Source organism: Haemaphysalis longicornis, unplaced genomic scaffold (genome assembly GCF_048455015.1).
Source record: "Haemaphysalis longicornis isolate Haplotype H1 unplaced genomic scaffold, Haemaphysalis longicornis Haplotype H1 scaffold_155, whole genome shotgun sequence".
NCBI classification, from domain to species: Eukaryota; Metazoa; Arthropoda; class Arachnida; order Ixodida; family Ixodidae; genus Haemaphysalis; species Haemaphysalis longicornis.
In genome coordinates this window covers 259,428-272,402 of record NW_027526262.1, presented here as the reverse complement: position 1 = coordinate 272,402, position 12,975 = coordinate 259,428, and the positions used below count along the sequence as shown (strand labels likewise).

General features: G+C 47.6%; 1 long non-coding RNA gene across 1 annotated transcript in view; it reads right to left on the bottom strand.

Annotated features, from left to right (window-relative positions):
* The window catches only part of LOC144166010 (uncharacterized), a 34,080-nt gene extending 23,748 nt beyond the window's left edge, over window positions 1–10,332 (bottom strand). The window contains exons 1-2 of the long non-coding RNA XR_013321549.1: window positions 10,144–10,332; window positions 586–714 (exon numbers count right to left, since the gene is read on the bottom strand). This is a non-coding gene — a long non-coding RNA (uncharacterized LOC144166010). The remainder of the gene's footprint in view (window positions 1–585; window positions 715–10,143) is intronic.
* Window positions 10,333–12,975: the final 2,643 nt, after the last annotated feature.

Here is a 12,975-nt window from a genome sequence, read left to right as displayed (position 1 = left end):
GAACGCTGTTTTCCTTTTTTTTTTTTTTTTGCTTCTTTCGTCTCTTTCTTCTGCTTTGTAATCTATCAGGCCTTTTATGTCCAACCTCATCCGTTCCTCGCCGAGTAGCATGTCGGATGTTGAGATTCTGGCAAAGATCTCGGCTTTCTTGTCTAATAAGGAACTCTCTCTCTCTCCTCTTTCGCGGATGCGAAAGCCAAGTGGGCTTCGTGGTGTTTGGGAAATTCGCTCGCGATTTTACCGTGCACATTACGTCTACATTACCGATGCCAGAAGAAGTTTTATTGTGGTTTAGGCATCGCGTTCTTCAGTCCAGCAAGAGCTCGTTGCCGGCCTAACGACAAGCCGCCACGTACACGTGTCTTTACAACACCGCCACGCCACCAGCAGTTCTGTTGGCTTTTTAGCAAAAGTGGAGTCGCATGATGCGTCTCAGCTAATTGAGACACGTGAGTCCGGCGTATACACGCGTTCGCAGCCAATGAGGTTTTTCTCTGTCGCCAACATAGTTTTTTCGCTCCAGGAGAGACCCGGGCTTAGCCATCAAATTATTTGCTGCAAAGCATAAAGTAAAAAAAAACTTACCTTGTTGTGGAAGAGAAATCGCACGTACGTAAGCAGGCACCAATAAAAATACAAATACAATGTGGTAAGACATGGCTTCGTTCATTAACCGCACCTTCATCAGACTTACTGGTTGGTTTTATAACGTTCCTGTCAGAAATAGATGCGTTAGTCAATACATTGGTGAAGATTAAACATAAATCACTTCTGTTTGAACACAAGTATCGAATTTCCACCCCATTGGGTAGCTTCTATCACACACGCGCACGCGCATGCGCACGCGCACCCGCACATGCGCAAGGGCGCTTATGTATTGCCGTCGTTATCATCATCATCATCATCATCATCATCATCATCATCATCATCATCTGCAGCAGCAGTAGCCTATTTATATCCCCTGCAGGTCAAACGCCTCTCCCATTTACTTGCAACTACTACTGTCCTGCGCTGCCCGAATCCATTCTATGCCCTCAAATTTTCGCACCTCATCCCTCCGTCGAGTTACTCGCCTCCTCGTACTTGCAGTCTCGTTCTTCTGTAGCCACTCCGCTACCCTTGTGGTCCGTCGGTTGTCAGTTCTACCAGTGGCACGTCCAGCCTAACTCCACTTCTCTCTTACAAGGGGCGATGATTTCCACCCGAGCTTGTTGCATTTTCCCAATCGCTCGTTTCCAATCTGTAAGCTTTATGGCATCATTCTTCTTTCCATAGCTTGTTTGCCTTGCCTAAGATTTCTGTCAAGGTGCTTAGTAAATCCCCACCTTTCTGCCTCATCGGTCATAACCGGTATATAACACAAGAAACAGAGCCTTTCCACCCTCGGAACAGGGACTCCAGAGGGTCAGGAGCCCTCGTCAGGCACTCAATGCCTTTAGCTCCTGCCCCTTCAGCAGGGATTGTAACAACGTCTGCTGAAAAATAAAGTCTTCTTCTTCTTCTAAATCGTTGCTGGCGCTGCGGTGGGATTTGCTATGTTGGGTATTGAGTGTTTGCTGTGCTGAATTAGGAAGGAAGGGAGGGAGGGAGGAGGGAGGGAAAGAGGGAAAGAGGGAGGCAGGGAGGAAGGAAGGAAGGAAACTTTATTTTCCTGAGCACCCTTATTCCAGGGCGCCGTCTTGGCAAGCTGTGGCAATGGCTTCCTCCGCTCTGGACGCCAGCAGGAGCTGTGTCGCAGCGCTGGGGTCAGCCAGGAGGGCATTGTCGCGATCCCTACGTCATAGATAAAGTACACACATGATTGGTGGGTAGAGACAATGACGTTTTATTATAGCGCGTCAATTCCAGTTATGGCGCAGGCTCTGGTGCGCCGCTCCGGTGGCCACCGAAGAGCTCGCGTCATTGTGCAATGAGAGACACGCCGAACGTGGCAAGTAAGATGGTATTGACTGAAAAGTTTAGCGGTCAACTTCTTCGCTTGGCAACATTGGAAGCGACCACGAGCATGGCCGAAGCGCCACGGATATTGCACGGGTTGTGCCACTGCGCCCGCAAGCCGCGGAAGAAAAACACCGGCGTGCGTCGTCTGCTCCGTTTCAACCCGATTCTCAACGGTTGTGTCCAGAGAGATGTTATTAATCGCCCTCTCATTGGAGTCGAGGCATTACATTGCGTTCGGCGGGTTAGAGTTTTGAACGTCCAACACACATCATGTGCTTAGCACGGACAAGTACCGCCATCCCGCGGAGCCCGACGTAACCAGTGACGGCACATTCACATGGTTGCCTGCTTGCGTGCCTCGCCAGTAAATACAACCTCTACACAACTCGGGAAAGAGGCAGCGGTGGTTGAGAGGAGTGTTAAGTGGGGCTGTAACCATAATCCCTCCGTAGATGACCATGCTTCCCTGTAAAACACACAATGTGGGAATGCTAGCTTAGAAAGACTATACTAAAAACTAACAGCTATAATCTCAGTCGACTTCACCTTTAAACACGAATGCATTGCAACGGAGACATTTTTTAGGGCCACGATACGCCGTCTTTCAATTATATGTGGATGCCCCACGAGGTTTTTTTTTAGAGAGATGATGGTCTTTTTTGGGCTACTTCAACCCGAAAATTTGATCTGTGGGTGCGTTCCAATTTACCCTTTAGACAGCTTCGTTTCCGTCTTCGCGGACAGTACGCCATGTTAAGCCCCGTTCCAATTCGAACGAAGCAGTCGACGAAGACTGCTTCGAGGAGACAGCATCGAAGTTAGCAACGATGCAGGCTACCTTCCTGTCTAAACTAATAAGTGACGCCAGCGCCACCTTTTTGCGTATTAATGTTGAAACAAAAGCACTTGTTCATTTATTTAAATAATTAGTATAAGGTACTAGTGATGAAAATGACTAATTTTTTAGTTACGTAATGTTTGTAATAACAACGGTAATAATAGTTACGAAACTTGCGGCTTGCGCAACTCAACATGTCTGCTATGACGCTGTCGTCTGCGCGGGTCATGGAGGAAAGAAAAGGTTGGCGCGGGTGTTGCGCTTGCGACCGCGGCGCCGTTCCAATTTTATTCCTTTAGACGTCTAGTTAGACTGCTTCGTAGGCTGTCTACGAAGCTGTCTGCGAATTGGAACGCAGCCTGTATGTATGGATGGATGGATGGATGGATGGATGGATGGATGGATGGATGGATGGATGGATGGATGGATGGATGGATGGATGGATGGATGGATGGATGGATGCATTCATGCATGCATGCATGCATGCATGCATGCATGTATGCATGTATATGTATGTATGTATGTATGTATGTATGTATGTCCCTCGATTAAGCCGCCCGGTCGAAAGTTATTGGCGGTGAGCGGGACCACCGGCGGCGCTGCGAAGCGCGTCTCCCCGACGTCGGCTTAGGGATTCTCGAATTTATCGTCTGCTTCACTCGGGCTCGCTCTCCCTGCTGTTTCTTTGCGCTCGGTTGACTTTTTATGCTTGTCCGCTCCATATTTTGCGTATGCGTAACTTTTTGTCATAATAAAAGACTTAAAATCGCATACACTGGCTCAGGGCGTGATTTAAAGTATAGTTTTTCATACCGCTCCGGTAGAAACATTCCCGGCGTCACCCCGTTCCTTGCGAATCCGGTCATGTGAGGAGCGCGGAGAGTCGGAGTAAGCGTCAGCTTCAGTGTTCGGAAATCTTTCGAACGAAGGGAACAGCCAGAGTCTAATAACCGACAGCAGCGAAAATGCAAGACCAAAACAAATTCCAGGCCTTCGGGGCTCTCGGCTTTGGCAGAAGGCATTACGATTCCCGGTGATCGTATGTAAGGCGAAACAGTTTTAGATGCGGAGCATCTTATAGTCTGGGCATGTCCCGCGTCGGCGTCCGCACTCACACTGCGCATGCGCAACTCTCCTCCTTCCCTCTCTCCCACAACTGCGCGATACTCCCGCCACTTCTTCGCTCGTACCAGCTGCGTGCACTTCGCTTTCGCTTCTCCCGCGTTCTCGCTTCTGCTTTCGCGGCGCATGCTCGGCGCTTGCGAATCTCTCCTCCTCTCGTCTCCTCTCCTTCAACCTTGAATGTAAATCGGGTAGCGCGCTGCGCGCGTTCAATTCAGCGCTTGCTGCGGTTGACTCCACTTCACTCCGTTCTTCCGATGAAGTGGGATGGAAGCAACAGTCCCGTCAGTTAGTGGGTTGGCATTTCCCCCAAATTCGACTACGAACACAACGGAAACACAACGGAACTCCGCGATGCCGCGCATCTACTCAGCGTTCCCTTCGGGAAGATGGGGCTAATTTTTTGCCACCTTGCCGAACGCTCTAAAGTGTTGTATCACTTCACCTGACGTTTTCAAGGCATGAAAGTGTACCGACATGCACTATGGGGCGCAAAAGAAATGCAGGTTGAGCTCCAAATAACCTACGGTGTGTATAGGCGCGTTCTGGTGCAGGCTGGGGCAAAACGAGTAACGTGTACGGTAAAAATACAGTAACACTATGTTTGTTCATACCTGGAGGGATATTTCGGTCCATTTCCGACAGCCATGTCTTCCCAATATTCAGATATGCGTTATAGTAACACTGCACTCAAGAGAATGAGGCGGTGGAGGGGGAGGAGAAAACTTTATTTAACACTAAAATCAAGTTTGTTAGTGGGCGGGCTTCTCGGTCCAGGACAAGAGATTAATAGTAATTTTCTGCAGTTCATGGAACGTCATCCTTAGCACGCCAAGATTTGTTCTTACGCTTGAAGGTGTTGGAAAACAGTGAGGAGCTGCTTGGACATATTCATCAGTTTCGATTCTCGTTATACAAGCTGTACTGAAAACCGGCACGTATACTATTTATTGCGTTCGTTAGCGAGTATATCAAGCCTTCAACACCGTAATCATGTCACAACTGTTCGGGTTGAGCTTCAGCTCCTTAGCTACGACAGAAATTTGGGGCGGAAAATCCGCCTTCGAGTACCCTGGACAACGTTGTCTGCACCGTTTCGCGATGGCATAGCACAAACCTTCTCATTTAATTTGCATGTGGATAAACAACGGACGCTGCGGATACGTACCTTCTTGTACGCAGCCATAACGAAAGCTAATGTCTCGAGAAGGTACTGTATGTGTTACAGACCGAAAAAAAATACCCACACGAACTTTGTGAGCGTCACAAACATATCGAAACTACTAATAATACGTGTGCGACGGTGCAGAAAATTTATGCGTTGGCCATAGAAAAACCATTCATCTCAAACAAGTCAACAACAACAAAGGAACTAGATGACAGCCGTTTTATTTCCTACGGTGCGATGCGCGTGTAGGGACCGCTGCGTGGAGCGTAATATTAGACTGTTGAGTCTTCATAACAGCATTTTGAAAATACTTTAGGGAAACCTACGCATTTTGAATACTTATCGAGGAGCTATGAGCACTGAACCTCGCAAATAAGCTAGCAAGGACGAGCTACACACGATCATCTGACCGCTCTGAAAAAAGTTGGTCTGTCTCTCCTCGGGAGTTGCAGACTTGTGCAGGATACAGCGTGAAATTATTCGGGGGTGTCATAAGCAGACAGAATAACTGAATTACTGAAAATACGCTTTTTAATGCACTAAAACATCAAAGCGGCCGATTTTTTGCCGAGGCACTGCTGCCCCTCACAAGCGGGCGACAGCGGCGCGAGTGTAGCAGCGACGCAAGTGCAGCAGACAACAGCGGAGTGAGTCCCTAAGCTGACCTCAGAGCCAGGGGGCGCCACTAAAACATATCACCGCCAATAAACATTCTGAAACAAGAAGTTTATGTAGGCAAAACCTTTTCAAACCACTCATTCTGGCACCGTATTTTAAGACTTATCAACATTGTTAAGCAAAAAGAAAACATTAATCTTGAGGCAGAGTATCAATACATATCTGGAACCCGCAGTGTTCTTTTAATTTAGTATAAATATGTGCTTGATTTTTGTGACAGAAAATAAAAAACGCGCGTTGAGAACAAGGTTGTGACCAATGTTACGAATCAGCTCGCCGCAGTGCTTTGCGCAAAACTCCTCGGCTGTGCGGCGAAGCCTCAGCTACGTGCGCCTTTCAAGCAGGCCCCCCTGTCGGTGGACTCACGCTTGCAGCCGACGGATGCAAGAGGGCTGCAAGCTGGGCTAGTTGGAAATTTAACATTCTTGGATAAAGCCAGCGCTCATTTAGACGAGGACAACCAGCGGCTGTCCTTGTGGTTTACTTTCTTCGTCCTCGTCTGAATGAGCGCTGGCTTTATCCAAAAAAAGACGGATGCAAACAGGCCGCTACATGTCTGGATCGCTGGCGCCTCGCTATCGGCATGATTCAAACTTCTGTGGCGCCCGACGCAACACGCACAGACTTGTCCGAAGGACGCGGAAGCTATTGCTGAGACCTCCCCTCTCCCCTCTCTCGGACTCAGCGTGCGCCGCTACTACCTACCGCTCACGAATTCGGGAAAGAGTGTTGTGTGTGCGTGTGCCGTTCGTGTCGTGTGCACAATCTAGAGGGAACGCGTGTATGACCGCTAGCTCTTTATGTATAAATAAGACCCCCCCATCAAGCGCTGTAGTTAATTCCTGTTAGAGCGGTGAATCAATGCTTTCACTCTGTTCGAGTCCTGTACTGTAACCTAGCCCGTCTGGGCATTGTTCTTTGGCTTCGGCTCATCTCTCGCCACGACGTAATAATATTGCACTTTAACCGTACGACTAAGCTTTCTGAGTGGAGTTTTTGAAGCATTCCTTGCAGGACTTTTTTAATTCCCTGAACGTAAAGAGGTCATCCGCAAATCTCAAGTGAATCAAACATTCAACACTTACTCGTACCTCTGACTTCTCGCAATCAAGCTTTCTTTTTAGCCGCTCTATGCACGCCGAAAATAATAGCGAGAAGATTGTGTGTCCTTGCCTGACGCCTTTATAAAAAACTCGCTCTTTTAGTGCGAAGCACTTTGGCGCCCGGTACAGGGGTTTGGCGGTGGTGGCGAAGGCGGCGGCGAAGGCGATGTCCGCGTAACTAAGCGAACGAACGAGACACCCAAGATATAAAGAAAACTAGGGAGGAGATTCTGGCGAAAGTGTGAGGAGGAGGGCGGCGCGCGCTGCTAAGACGTCATCTCCCAGCACGTCACCACGGCTCAGTATGTCTCACTGCCTCCCTCCACAATTCTGCCGGACAAGTCTGCCGGAGGGTGGCGCGCGCTGCTATGACGCCACAGCTCAGTATGTCTCACTGCCTACCTCCACAATTTCGCCATGCGACGCCGCCGTGGGGCGCCCTCCCCCTCACACTTTCGCAAGCCGCTCCTCCTTCATTCGTAGCTTCTCCGAACCACGTGAAATTTGCGCGGGAGGTTCAAACACGATTTTTAACAACATTTTCGGTGGCAGCGACGAGCTGCGAGATAACGGTAGAGTAACGCACGGCGCCGTGCGTTCGCTGATCACGCGATCACTTCATGAGATGCAGCAGCTACGCGCCGTGACCGAGAAGGCCGCAGTTCGCGCTAAGCACAAATTTCCCATTAATGAGTTTAGTAATCGTTAGCTGCTTTTTTATGATGGGAATCGTATTCGTACATTCGTTGTGTATGTATGTCCTTCAAGAGCCTTATGCGCGTATTCTATTCCACGCTCTAATGCTTCCATCAGTACGACAGTGTCTCCCGAATGAATCGCGCTTATTATACTCCGTCGATTTCTCCATTACAAGTTCGGTGACATGTGTGTGATCGATTGTTGAGTACCCTTGCGTAAATCCAGCCTATTCCCTGGGTTCTCAAATTTGAAGTGTCACTTATATTCTTAATTCTTTTTTTTTCGATTATTCCCTCCCTTCCTTCATGTCCCTTTCCTTCCCCAACAGGGCATTCATGCCCCCTCTGATAATAAAGGCATTCCTCCTCCTTAATTATTATAAACAGGAGTTGAAGTGTAACGGCCGGCCAATCCCGTTGATCGAACGACTATCCCTGCGTGGGTATAGGACATTGACCGACAATTATCATCACGTGAGTGCGATCAGTCGTGCGGCACGGCTCAAATTGTCGCGTCCTGAGACATTTCTTCTACAAATTCTCATTATTGATTGTGCGCTTTTACTCCATTCAGTTTTTTTTTCGAAGTCATATTTTTTTGAGAACAGGATATGTCAGCTCCTCAAACCTCTCGATCCTGGCCTATCCACCAGGAATGTATGTTCCAAAACAAAAACAAAAGGAACAACCAGAACAACAACAAATTCCCCACATGGTCCACCTCGGACTGCTTGTCTCTCGGTCCCTCGTCCGCGGACTCAGTTGTCCTGCCATTAAAACACCTCGCAATTCGTAGAGGTACGGGGTGCGATCGAACTTCCGTACAGCCTGGAACTCCGCAGTCGCAAGCTACCAATGCCCGTCACCCCCGTTGACGCCAGCAACCAACCCCTCCCGCAGATGCCATCGGTCATTTGCGCAGGAAAGCTCCGTCAGCGCGACCCGGCGTTTTTCAATTGTTACAGGGTACCATGACGATGAAGACTCGTTGTCTTATTACGAGCGAGTGAGCTGCCACAACAAAAGAGGCGATGCTGCCCAATCTGTATAACATGGTATTATTTCTGACAGACATCGCTAGCCACATTTGACCTCGTCTGACCTTGAGACAGCCTCACTACGGTCTTTGATAGACACGCCATAAGGAAACTGTTCGCTGAACAGCGCCTACGCGGACGAGCGCAACAACCGGGCGAGAGCTTTACAAGCTATATCGAAGACATCATGGATCTCTGCAGGCGCGCCAACACGACCATGCCTAATGCTGAATAGATTACGCATATCCCTAGAGGAATCGACGACGACTCGTTCCAGATGCTCGTTTTCAAGGGCACGAGATCCGTGGCCGACTTGATTAGCCCGTGTCACAGTTTCGATGAACTGCGCTGGCAAAGGGCAATTGGTTCCTGATTCATTGGGGACGAATGGAACACCCTCGAGTCTGACAATCGCTTCCAACCAGCTTCATACTGATACGAAAATCAGAATTCGTCCGTGAAGAGCGAGCGTGCATTAAGTAGTCAGTCAAACAGTCAGTCAGCCACCCAGCGACTCATTCACTCCCACCAATTTATACCCATAAGGGTATAAACTGCTTCCAGCTAAATACAAAATTTTTCACTGCTACCGCAAGTAAGCAAAGTCGACACCCAGCGAACGACATCTGCACAAATCAACTCAACGTGCGATCCTACCCGCTGTGGCACGCACAAGACAAAGCTCACCGTTGCGTCCGTGACTTGAATGCCGTGGGGAACGAAAACAGACACCCAGTCGGCTACAGGCTACTCGCCTGACCATTCGTCATCGCAAAAACATGGACAAAGACTATAATGTTATGTACTCCAAAATACTGTGTTACCACTCCTCGAAATTCAAGCATATCATGGTTGAAGCCTCCCACAATAAGAGAAAGGGGGGCAGCTTACTGCAAATCACAGGTAGCAGTTTAAATGTTTGTAGAGACAATTTGAATTATCCGGCTGCCATGTGAGGAAGTACAAAATAGCCGTGAATTGACTAACACACTCACACATCTATTTTTGCTTATACTATGCGAAATAAGATAACTCCACCAATAAACTCCTTGTGGAAATCTAGGCCGAAGGGACAAGGACCGCCATGCACAGTGGGGCGACCGTGGAGATTGCTTTATCTTTAAAGGCAACTATCAGAAGGATGAAGCAGCTCGAGCGAGTCGCCCGCGTAATGATCGGCACCGATGATGATGATGATGATGTCTTTGATTGAGCAGAGATGCTAATACGAAAGTTTCTACACTCCTGATTAGTACGTTAAAAACTAGCTTTGAACGCAGAGCGCATCCTCCTTTAACGGCATCATTACATCACTGCTCATGCCATTCCGTAATTTTTAGACTGAATGGCATGTTCACACACCGAAAGAAAAATTTTTTATCTTTCGTATTTCAAAAAACGGCGCGCTTGTTTCCGATATCAAAGTTATGGTTACAACAGAGGCCCTCATATTTTGTTTCTAATAACACTTTTGATACAACTATACTGAAATAAGTAACATTTTGGCGGTATGAAGTTTATGGCAGAAAAAGTACCGGTAAAAGGAGGCAAAGCTTACCGTACAAAGCTGGTTCCACGATTGCGACTTGATTTGCCTGCTCGGAAGGAATATAACTTCGCGTGTAAGTCCGTTTAAGTTCGTGGTGAAACGATCCTCAAAAGCACGTATTGCTGTCTGGCTTCTTTCTGCAGCTGCCTTGCTATTATTTATTTCCGAAATTTCGTACCCAACCGCACTTCCGGAAAACGCCGCAAAATGTGTGCCCCATGCTATTCCTTCGAAATGTTTAACTCCTGGCTCCACCAATTGGGAAGAACTTGGTGGCATTTCTAGACCTTCTTCTGCGGGCATGACTACTCTGGCCCTAAGGTCAGACACTATTTTTGACAAGGGGCTGTTTATTCTGATTAATAATGCACTAAAAAGAAGTTCCAACGTGATTTCTAATGGTAGGAATGACCTTTGTGTTTTTTCGGCTTGTGTCGCATTGTTTTATTGGCCCATTTATGCCTTAAAAATAAAATGAAATACACTAAAAATCCCAGACAATTTTGTTTTCTCCTAAACACTAGACCAACCCGCTGCTTCCACTCTGTGCGTAGACAAATGCTACGAGACCAGTGGCGTAGCAAGAAATAGTATATTTCTGGAGGTGTTACACCGCCGGTAAAACAAAACAAAAATGTGAGATGTCCTGCATCCCCCCCCCCCCCCCAAAAAAAAAGTCTTTCTTTTTTTTTTTTTTGCTTACTGACTCATGCGGTGCTCCTCGAGTATAGCTTAGTGAGACAAACACAGCACATCGGGCTCGCACCGTTATGTAAGCTAGCTTTGATTTATTTCTTTATTGGCACGAATGAGGAAAATAGCATGAAATTTCTCAAGAGGAAGCGTGCTTTCGACGCGTCTGGATAATGCTGCGCCACAGAGAACTTCACTGTCAAAGGTCGCTGCATTCGTCAAGCAAGCGCAAAGCCCGTGAAAAAGGAGAATAACACCGTTTCAATTCAGGTTTATATCCGCTTTTATTTAACTTTCGCTCTGTGTTCTTGTTAATGCTAGTGCAACTGCTTGAAGCAATAACCCATCTGACATTAAAAACTGGATTAAAAGAAAGCCTTAACGCACGCTGGTTTGTTCTTCCGTCCCCTGCAATTATGAACCAACACAAGCTTGCTTCAGAAACAAAAAAACCGTGCTTATATTTTGAGGTAGTACAGATTGACCGTTGAAATCAACAAGATACCCAGCGAGGAACGTGTTTTTAGTTACGCGTAGAATGAACCTTGAAAGAGGTGGCTCCTTCGTGCTACTGTACCCGCCTGTTTTGCTTAGCGCATTGAGCATGCAATAGGCAAAACGAAATGCGATAAACAGACGCCAAGACAGATGACAAGCGCTGTGTTGGAATGCTGTTTTCCTCTTTCGCATAAATCACTTTTAGCGGTCACTTCGTTGGAGTAAGCTATACATATTGCTGATCAACATATAGTTCTTGTTCTATTAAGTTCAGTAGCCGAAGCGAGAAACTAAAAAAAAAAAAAAAAACATGCACCCCTCCGTCTAACTACGGCGATGGTTGAATGCGAAGCTTTCTCATGATGAATTCTTTGGTTGGCCAATCCCACACTGCGAGTGTGCTTTACACCGGAGGTACCTCCAGAGTAGCACCCACTGGCTGTGTAGTGGGTATTCTGTGAGTGTTCTCAAAAAGCAGTGCGTACGCACGACTTTTCCAGAATACCTACATCAACTCTCGGGTGTGCACCCCGTATAGGGCTAACGTTTGGGTTTGGGGTGTACGGCGCGAATCGGTACCTGCTGCTTGGCGTTCAGTGAGCAATTTTTTGAGTGGGTGCCGGTTTGAGGTGCTAAACCCCAAAATGTGACGCTAGGCCTAACGTCTTAAACCTCAAAATGGGAATTTAGGCCTAACGTCTAGTGCCTAACTGCCTTGCGGCCCGCACAGCAACGCCATTCTCACACCACGTCGGCGTGTGGGTAACGGCTGTTGACGTTCCCCTCACAACAGGACGTTAGGCCTATTTACGTCGCGCTGTCGCACGTTTGCGTTTTAATTTCGCTACACTTCACCCACAATCATCATCATCGTAAGAGAAAGTTGGCTTTCCTGTGGGGCGTATTCGCGTTACAGACGCCATCAATGAGAACGCTAAAGGTTCGCTTTAAAATTCCTCGATCTGCGTACGTGCTTTAAAAGTGAGAGCCTGGCGGTATTTATTAAGAACCTATTTACTGCTGAATCCTGTTCCCATCTCTTCAATTTCGTGTTTTGTGTTTTGGGGCGATTTTTTTCTGCTTCACCGGCTGGCTTTTCTGCTTCACCGCGTCTGTGGCTGTTTCTTCGCTTTCGTTTCTTCGCCTTATGCCGCGATTTACATCAGCAAGCATGCTGGCACACACCACAGCACCCTTGGAATCAGGGTTCTGCACAGCTGGTGGGCACCTGTTCTACTCACCTGGAATCACGTTCGGGTATCACGCCGCACGCGTTATTGCACAACATTTACGTTTTCAATTCATAATATTGTGAATTTGTTTGGCGAGAACATTGCCCCTCATAGATGCCGACTCCAGGCCGATCGTCCAAGTGTGTACCCCCAGTGTTCATACCAGGACGTCCTGAATACAATATATAAAATGTGTAGCCCGCCAGGTGTTGAAACATTTTTCTTTCAATTATACACTGGTACACTCCCTGTAAAAATGTGGATGAAGGACCGTGGTCTTTTATAGCTTGGTCGACAGATTGCCGCCTGTGTTCACGACCAGAGACAATTGATCACTGTTTTGCAGATTGCAAGGATGCTGTCTTTTTCTGGGACATTTTTCAGCCTACACCCAGAAAAGATATGCATATCATGCCTT